The following is a 10222-nucleotide window of genomic DNA, read 5'->3' on the forward strand; positions in this document are numbered from 1 at the left end:
TGAAACTGATGCCTTTTAATAAATTAAATACGACCAATTGCAACATTATACAAGATTTATAGAACTGGAGGAGAAAATATTGAAACCTTGTTTGGTAGACGTGACTGGCTGCACACGCATGTTTTGTACATCCCTGTTGGGTATACCCAAAAGAACCCAGTTTATTTTCTCAAATTAAAATCGATTTCATAAAAACTTTCCTGTTAGAAATACAAAAAAGTTAATAGCTAACAACTGATATTCAAAGATTTGAAACTTTGCCAACTTTCGTACCAAAAAGTAGCGGGAGTCTAAAAAGTATCCGATTTCTAAGCAAAAAACCTATATTCTAGTGACAATTATGAAAAGGTGCAGGGTAAGCAAAAAATTATGCCACGCGGCCTGGCAAAACCGATCTTGTCTGAGGATTATTTTATTTTGCTTTGAAATCGGAGATGCTATGGAAGGGATGCTCATTATGATCTTGAAGGCAATGAAGATCAGTTCAAGGGCATGCAAAGCTAATCAGATTTATCCGTAATGGTGTTGGGTTGAAAATGGTTCCAATATGAACTGTTTTGGATTGGCAATTAAATAGGTTTTATTTGTTTTATAAACACAAATATAGATAATTCGGCTCAGTCTGTAGAAGTATCTAATATCTTTGTACTGGCTCAAAATGTACGGATTTACAAAATATATTTTAAGCTTATTCATAATATTACGAATTCAAAGAGCAATTCATAACGTCACTGCGTCTTTAAAAAAATTAAATCAATCAACTATTTTCAAAATGACTGTGTAGCTCGAAGAAAGACTAACTATTTGAAAACGCGAAATTAATAAAAACGTCTGTTGTTTTAAAGTCAAGCTCACAAAATACGTATAAAAGTTATTATAGACGGATGATGATGATGATACTTCCTTTGCAAATGTAACTAGATTCCGTTACTTAATACATCTCCCTAATTCCAAACACTTGTGTAAAATCCAATTTCTATAGAAAATCACATAAAAAATACCCCATATCGAATGGCAAATAAGCAGAAAATTGCAAAATGGCACAAAAACAAAACTAACACTTGACTAAACAATCAAGGCGAAACAGAACAGAAAATAAACAACAATGCCGCACCAGCTGACATTATAAACAAAAGCAAATGGCATAAAAAACTAAGAAAGAAAATTGGAGTTAATCAAATGCTTGGCCAGCTGTTTTGGAGAAATAAGAATGGAAAGAGGAACTCAGAAAATCTAAGGTACAAAGTGTCAACTGCAACAACAACACAGCGAAAGTGAAGGGGAAGAAGAGGAGCAAAAAGGATGGGCACACACACACACACAACCAATCACAATCACGCGACATTTTTGCACTTTTATCCCATTGAATTTCTCTGATTTTCCTTCATTTAACACTTTGTTTCAATTCGATTTTTTTGGTTATTTTCTGATCGATTTGTTGCACTGTGCGGCGGCGGCGATTTTTTCCATTTCGCCTCTTCGTTCTTCGACTTTTTCTTCATTCAACACTTACGCGTAGGACAAACGAATTAAAAGTACTACGTTTCTTGGTATAAAATAACAAACTAAGAACAAGCGAACGGCCACGATTTAAATTTGGATGGGATTTTAGTTTTTCGTTGCGTTTTGCTAATCGGACAAAAGGAAGGTAAATGACAGTTTTGACAGTTGGCCTGGCATAAGCAAAAAGCGGAGAGCGAGAGAGCCGGAGAGCGGAGCCAGAGAGAAAGAGCAGGAGAGCGAGAGCAAGAGAGAGGTATTAAATAAACGAAAAAGCGTGCATGAAAGATTGGCGAAAAAAGTTTTTGTGCAAAAAAAAGAAACGAAACGCCGAACTGCGGAAAGCAAACAATCGAATTCAACAATTTTTTTTTGCAACTTTTAACGCCAGGGACTTTTTTCTTTTTAGTTTTCCTGGCAAAGGCGGCTCACACCCACACATACACAAACTCCCTCTCCTCTCTTTCTGAGTCTCCCACTCTCTTCAAATCTGCAGAGAGTCGGCAATCCACAATTTGTTCTTCTTTTTGCCCGTCTCTCCGCTTGTCACTTTACTTTTCGCAGCTCTTTGGCTTTTTGCAAATAAATTAATTTTTCAGCGCACATATAAATTTTCCATCAGTGCCTTTTGTGCTCCGTTTTCTTATTCAATTTACACGCACACACAGCCGCAGCAGCAGCGCACACACACACATACGTTTCTGCATGCCAGCTCGCTCACACACACAGCGAACGCACACGTCACACTCACACACTCGAACGCACGCACATACACAGTTTTTTCTTCGATTTTGCGCTAGCCTCTCAGCCTTTTTCGCTTTTTCCCCTCGATTTCAAGGGCGCCGCGAGATTTGCGATTTTGCAATAAGTCCGCGATGCGTTCGATTTGCGCCTACCGCGATTTGCGCTTTTCGGGGAAAACTGCTTAAAAATATTATAAAAAATGACCTTACGTTAAAACAGCAGTGTGACCGCGGAATTATCGCTCAATTATACCGTCGGGACAAAACGGCCTAACTAAATTTTTAGGTAGGCTACTCCGCTACGATAGCGGTGACAAACACCTCTCACATTATTTTGGTATATGTTCAAGTATACCAAAAGTATTCCACAAACGGTCTTACTAAAATGCCAGGTGGTTGTCATCGCTGACTTGGGTGAAGGACCGTTTGTGATATAGCGCGTACACAAACCTATGATAGATTTTTGGGCATTTCAAATTGCTGTTGCTATAATTCAAATTCAAAAACAAAGAAGAACTCTAAAATCTGTATCGACTATCAGGTACCCGGTACTCAGTTATTTCCAATATGAATCTGAATGTCAAATTTTAGTTATCCAGCTTCAAAATGTCGGCGCTAGGCAGAAGTTTTCGTTATGGACGTTTAAGTGGGCGTGTCATTCGACTGAAACAAACGTGGGTTTCAAGGCACTATACATGTCAATATCTAACACTAGATTTAAATTAACTGTTTCTGATTAAGCTAACTGGCGACACATAGCGGTAAAAACTTAAATTGCTCATAACTTTTTTATGAATGGTCCGAGCTCATAAATTGTTGAATGGGTAGATTTGTATTGATAAACCGCTGGATTTTAATTCCAGTTTTCTATAAAAAAAACATTTGATTTCATAGAAAAACCCGCATCTGTAGTTAAAACTAAAGACCTGCTTGAGTGATAACACGATGCCCATTAAAAGAGTCAAAATAATACTTTTTTTCGATTATTCCTTTAAGTTCCAGTTAATCCATTTCTTGTGATAACTGGTACTATTTGACGGCGTGGCATCGTACGAGTATATTCGTAGCACCGTAGAATAATAAACCAGAGAGAACGCGGTAGTCGACGGCATGACTATCAGATACCCGTTACTCAGCTAAAGGGACCAAAGCAGAAAAGCGAGATTGAAATGCGCACCCTACCCGCGATCTCAATGTATGGTATCTGAAATCCCAATTCTCCATCCTTGATAGTTTCCGAGACATCAGCGTTCATACTTACGATTTACACATTTTAGTTAAAATTTTTATTCTAGCATCAAAACTGTAGGAGCCACAGTTTTGGGCGGTTTGTGGGCGTTAGAGTGAGCGTGGCACCCTGCTGAAACAAATTTGCACTGCGCAGAAATTTTTAGGAAACTGCATGCCTAATCCCAGTGTTGTAGCTCTTAAAGTTTCCGAGATCTCAGCGTTCATACGGACAGACAGCCTGTTACATACTTTCCGACGAATCTAGTATACCCTTTTACTCTACGAGTAACGGGTATAAATATAAGTGTGGGGACATACTCTCGTTCTGAACGGTGTTCTGCTCCATGTTGTGGATGCGGTATGCGCCTAGAAACGAGTGAAGCAGGACCTCCATCTGCATAGTCCACCTCAGTTTGCCACCGGCAGTTCGCGTATTATTGACTGTAAAATTAAAAGCAATCAGTTATTAAAAATATAAAGAGCATTTATTTTCTTACCTGTTACTTTGTCGCCTTCCATTTTCAAAAGTTTCCCGTCATCATTGTTTACGTTTTCGTAGTGAATGTTCCACTTTCCACTTTCGCATAAAATAGTCCGTCAAATTTGGATGGGGATCTAACTGGAAAATTTTCGGAACGGCAAAACCTTATGGACCATTCGTTCAACGGATGGCAGATGGTAAATGGTTCTCTGTGGGAAGACCCTATTAACAGAGAATGCACCTCGGATTTTCCCCATACAAAAAAAAGGGGCAAATATTACTCTCTCAGTATTCTCAGAGGTTATACCAACATGCACGGTATATTGGCACATTGGGGATCGCCTAAAGCAAGTTCAGTGAAAATATCATAAAAATTAAGTCGTCAGTTTTTGAGAAAATAGATAAAGAAATAGATAAATAGTTAAATGAAGTGCCGCCAGATTCAAATTCGAACCAGATAGTTCCAAGACATGAACCACTATGTAAACATTTTTTCAGGACACCATCCATGTGGGAAAAAATTATGTTTCGACGCTATCTCTTTTTTTCAATTAAATCGACTTTCGCAGACGTTGTTTCAACATGCACGGTACCTTGTAGAAAATAATAATAATTTTACTAACTAACTAATGCGGTACGGCAAACGAAAAGGCGTCAGTTTTTGAAAAAATCGCATAGTGCGTTGTGGGCACATCATTTGTTTCAAAATTGTAACTAGGAACACATTAGCCTTATATCGATACCCTATATCGATACTTCGATAAGAGCAAGCTGAAATTGGGGCATCACTTCCGATTCGTGGGAACTTTCCTCCTCCGGGAGGAAAGAAGTCGAGGTCTCGTTAAATCAAACGATATTTAAATAAATATTAAAAATTGATCAGGCAAGCGAGTATAACTGAAGACATGTCTTTAATTCGTTGAAAATATTCTTTAACATAATTTCGTTTTTATATATTATGGCGCCAAGTTTATTTTCGGGGTGTCACAGACCCAACCGTTTTTGGTTGGAAGAGATTTTTGTGATAGTCCCGATTCTGCCATAAATTCTGCTGGACCTGCCTACATTTCACCCGAAACGCTTTTTAGCTTTCTAAAATAAAAATTGTAGGCAATTATTTTTTTAATATTTATTGAATAAATATTTTTGGATGGCGACAGTGCTACATCGGCTTTGGCGGCCGAATCCTGGCTAGCCGCCTTCTGACCAGCAGCCTCGTTGCGAGCTTGGACCCCTTTCCTACCGCGCTTTCGAGGCTTTTTGCCCTGGTCCTCGCGTTGTTGTGCTTTGGGAGGGGGAGTCCCCTCCCCATTGTCTCCAACGACGAACTTGCTTATATTCTGTAAATGGGATAAATAAATGAAAAGTATTTCATTTTAATTAATACATATTAATAAACGTACGCATTTGATTAACAAGACCTTAGACATTCTCTCCCCGTTGATTATTTTTTTTTTTTTTTGGTTTGTTACGGTTTTTATCTACACCTGCCAAGGGGGCAATAAATTAAATGTTTTGATAACGTTGGGTGTGAGTTAACAAATTAAGTTTTTGTGATGAGGTGTTTTTGGGGTGTACAAATAGGTGGGAGCCGTTCGCATTTCATACTACAAGCTGGGTGTTTATGGATTTTGGCTATTAATCCGGTTGGAGAGCATTGACATCATTAGATTCTGGAATTGGTTGAACATGGTGATCATCATGGACTCCATTTGACGCATCATCCTTTCCTCCAAGGCATCGAGGGGGGAATTGCCATTGAATTGATTGTTATCGAAGTTTCCAGCTGCGCCTGCCCAATAAGTCATGAGTTCAACATTTAAATCGACCGGCTTGGCAGAAAAATTTAAGATTCCACTATACGCCTTTTTTATGTCGTCATAATAGGTGTCTGAGTTCTCTCCGCTCTGTAATTCTTCAAACGAACTTGATTGGCTTGAAGATGATGGCGCAAATCGGTCTGAATAAATGATATTAAAGCTTAAATTAAATCGTACCGAACTATAAAACAGAAATATTTACTTATTTCATTACTAATAGCATGTATAGATGTTTTATCTGAATTCTTGCTCTGATTATGCACTCAGGGTTTTTGTTTAACACACGTCGAATTCGAGTATCCAAATAACCTGCACAAGTTACTATATGCTTTTCCAAAAAGAGGCAGTCCACCAATACCTTGCTACTGGTACCCATCACATCACCAACTAGCTTTAGCTCGAGCCATATCTTTTAAAAATTGGTGGCCACGAATAATGGCTCCAAAGTAGTGCACATAGTTCTGATCGTTGTGCAGTCGGTAGCCGTCAAGTTGGATTGAATATAATGTTCAGAAAAGTTCTCATAATCCAGCAGTCTTTGGAACATAAAACACGTTGAGCCCCACCGAGTTGGGACCGATGACGGGACTTAAAATTTGTATTAACAATACTTTTACTATTAATTTACTTTTACTACTTTTTTTACTTTACTACTTTTTGTATTAATTTTGTATATTCCGAGTTGACTAAGAAATACGCCTAATTGCAAGGTATGGGCAAAACATTTTACAGATGTTACTGAAAACACTTCAAGGTTTTTGATAAGTTCTCCATCGTCATCAAATTCATCATCATCCAAGGAAGTGGCATCGTCGTCGCTTAGGAGTGATACTGCTTTGATTATATTTTTGTCATTGTCTGTGGAAATGCTGTATATATGGTTCTTCAAAACATGAAACCCTTAAAATTTTCTCGATTTCCGAGCTTAGATTGCTTTTTGAATGTCTATGGTACAGTTCGACGTGAGACGTAAATCCGGTTATTGTCATAAATCTGGGCATTCATTGATGCTACGGTTGTCTCGTGTTGGTGTCCATTTTTAAGCATACTATTTTGTTTTTAAACAACCATTTTAAAAACCCTTTGATTTTATTATATTTTCTTTCAACGAACGTCATTATTTTTCTCGATGAAACAGGGCTCGATTGAGATTATAGAAGATTTGCTTTCTCAATGTAGTTGACTTTGCTTTTGGACACTTTTACAGAAAACTTTATTTTTCTACTTTTTTTCACGGTAATTTTAATGTTTATTTCTTTATCAAAGACGTTTTTGTAGTGGTCCGATAGATGGAAAAAATCGATTGGTGTATTGGATTAATATAAAATCGAAATAGTTTCGCGGTAAGTTATAAGGTTTTCGTCCTATATTAATATAAAAAATAATTCTTAAGATGGTTGTTACTGATTGAGCTGACTATAAACAGAAGCGAGTCTGATGAAAATGTTTACGAAAAACGGAGACCTACACGTCGCATTTGTTTTTTATACAACAATGATAAAAAATGGTTTTAGCTATCTTAATGTGCGTTTGCAGACCTATCACTGACTTACTCTGCTAGTATAGACAATTTAATTTCGTTAACCGAGCATTTAGTATTTAAAATTTGTTTTTATATTTCTATGAACCACAAAACCGCCGCAAAGTGATTTTGAGTCTTATTTTTGATCGAAATAATAAAACTAAGAGAACCAGTTTTGTTATTTGATTTTTATATAAAACTCAAGAATAACTGTTATTTGCCAAGTTTAATATAAAACTCATGGGTTAAAAAAAATCTGAAAAATAAAAATTATTGCGGTTATGTAAAATACAATTTCTAATAATGTCAGTTGTGTAGTTGGATTTTTTTCCAGGGCTTTCCCTTGTTAGTGATTTTTGTCTAAAAACTCAAAATATCACTTATTTTCGAAATCTGGTAGTTACTATACATATTGACTTTTCTCGATATTGTTTAAATATAGAATACAACTAACGTACAAATCTTAAAATAAAAGAGCGCGAAGTCTTTACTTGCACTTTGTTTCAATTCCGGCTTTCTGTTGATATAGAGCCATTGAAAAAAGTTGTTGGTAGAATAATCCAACTTGTACAGTACGTTTACTGTGGTGTTACTATACCTGAACTTTCTTCTTGCAGTTTATTTATTGTGGAAGCATAAACTAACCCGAAAAGGACTATATGTATTGGCCTTTTGCAATTTTGCTATTTAGTTTAAATATAGAATACAACTGAAATACAAATTTGAATATAGAGCGCGAAGTCATAATTGTAATACACTATTGTTTGTTGTTGTTGTTTATTATATTTTTATAAACATTTCCTTTCCTTGCAATAAAAAACTGAAGGTTTTTAGAAATTGTATATACTTTACATTAGTTTACAGAGTAAGAAGACCTACTGCATCCCAGCGGGCTGGAAACCAAATGTTCAGAAATAGATTAAATAGGGAAAATAAGATATATGCCGAAATTACGAAGGAAGGAAATGTAGAGTTAAAACTTATTAGCCACTTATACAGAGCAGGGCGTGATTACATCGTCTCGTAGGTTAAGAAGCTTGAAGCAGCCGACACTGCGACATTCAGAAAGTCGGCGAAATATTAATGTGAGCACTCTACAGCAGTTTCAAAATACCGCCGCCTACAGATAAGGCGCTTGGATCCGAAAAAGTAGCCGATACTCGGCGTCGTTCCATAAGGCGAAGAAATAGCCAAGTCCGAGCTGAAGAGCAGGTTCCAATCACTGCTGACGATTTGCAAAGGCGTTTAGATCCTGTCCTTCGTGCGGGTGAACAAGCAGCCATGCTCGGCGTCGTTCGACACTTGGAAGCAAATAACGTGCAACTTACAGAAGCTAGATCAAGTTATAGAGTTTGCAGAGTCGTCGAGCACGCGAGAAATACACTGGCTTGATGAAGTGCTGCTCGACAAGAAACTATCGATGCAATTTGAAATATTAGTCAAAGAGCTAGTCAGTATAGAAGCCTCAGTGAAAATAGAGACGCAGAAAACATTTGGAATACAATTCGAAGACATGAAATACATGAATTACGTGCAAACTACCAAAAAGTAAGCTCTTCAGAGCGTATTTGAGTTCCTTGGTGTACCTCTCAAGTTTTGTAAAACTTGTTACAACAATATAAAGGCCGGCAGAAAACCTAATGGTGGCAAGGGAGTTACTCCTTTAAGAGAACGGCTGATTTCTCCTCGCCTTTCTTTCATGGTAATTGAGTCGATAGTCCATGAGCGACAGAGTAGCAATATCGTCTCTTTCACGAGCTTTCAATGAGGCTGAGGTTATTCAGCACCACCCAAAGCTAAGAATGGAGTCTTCAAAAATTGCGGAAGTAATTAGATATTTTCCAGCTTACCGGCCCGAAGCTTCTGAAGTTTGCGCGGGATGTGAGGAACGGCGGTGGATCAATCCCCCTTTTCAACACCTTGGAAAGGAAATGGGATTTTACGAAACCCTTCGTCGTCCTAATTGCTTTGTGCACGCCGTTCGTATGTATGTTTGTGTGTGTACTTTATGGAGATGCACACCATTTATATGTATAAAAATAGGCGAAATTTTATATATAACTAATTTTACCTCGTTAAGATAAGGTCAAGGTTTTCTCAATATTTTATTAGATTCCAGATAACTGGCACCAATATAAGGCATCCACATTTGCCTTGCAAACTTTCGATGGGTCGCACTTTCAAGTGGTGTTTATGGATGTAGTTCTCCATAGTAGTTCCACACGCATTAAAATAGTTTTAAAAAAATTATTCAATTTTTAAAAGATTCAAATGTTTTTCATCTTTTGCTGGCGTTTGTTTCCGACAACGGTGCAATAAATGGAAAAGAGGTACATTCCGCAGTTCCAAAACTGTGGGATTATTCTCATTAAAAAAAAATTTATGAAGATTCGCATACAGAAGTCATACTAGGCGACTTGTTTGCGAAACCAGTTCTCAAAACTAATTTTGAAACCATTTCTAAAAAATATTATGACTGTATTCAAACCAACACGCCACCATTACTCACTGAAATAATAGAAGAACAAGCAACCAAACTTCTGAAAGCCGCCTCTAGATTTTTTGTTGTGGCGCCTGATCTTCAATTCCAGGCTTGCTATCTGAAGAGTGATATCCTTGAAGGTTTTGGCCAAAAGTGGAAGACTGGCCTTCGTGGTGCCATCAAGAAGCTCAAAATCACGAAAAGACAACTCCATCTCCATGGTCAAGACTTTTACCCAGAGATCTGGTGTGTACTAGTCCTCTTCGACATTCAGAGTGACATTTTTAAGGGCAGCGAGGGACTGGAGACGAGCAGCGTGGGATCAAATGATCCCACTATATATGTAGACTAGGGCTATTTGGCGAACCACGTAAAATAAACGCGCCGTGTTGCTCTACCTCTGCCATGAAGTGAAATGTTGATCCGTCAAGTATCTTGTAGTGT

General features: G+C 37.6%; 1 protein-coding gene across 5 annotated transcripts in view; it reads right to left on the bottom strand.

Moving 5' to 3' along the window:
• The window catches only part of bun (TSC22 domain family member bunched), a 105745-nt gene extending 103176 nt beyond the window's left edge, over positions 1 to 2569 (bottom strand). The window contains exon 1 of one of the 5 annotated variants that reach the window (XM_017080313.4): positions 2454 to 2569. The gene's annotated coding sequence lies outside the window, so the exon portion shown is untranslated. Of the gene's footprint in view, positions 1 to 1513; positions 1658 to 2273; positions 2429 to 2448 lie in introns of those variants that run through there. The other 4 variants (XM_036817225.3, XM_036817220.3, XM_070999494.1 and 1 more) reach the window with 4 other exon arrangements.
• Between the last annotated feature and the right edge of the window lie 7653 nt (positions 2570 to 10222).

The sequence above is a fragment of the Drosophila suzukii genome, chromosome 2L (genome assembly GCF_043229965.1).
Source record: "Drosophila suzukii chromosome 2L, CBGP_Dsuzu_IsoJpt1.0, whole genome shotgun sequence".
In the NCBI taxonomy this organism is placed as follows: Eukaryota; Metazoa; Arthropoda; class Insecta; order Diptera; family Drosophilidae; genus Drosophila; species Drosophila suzukii.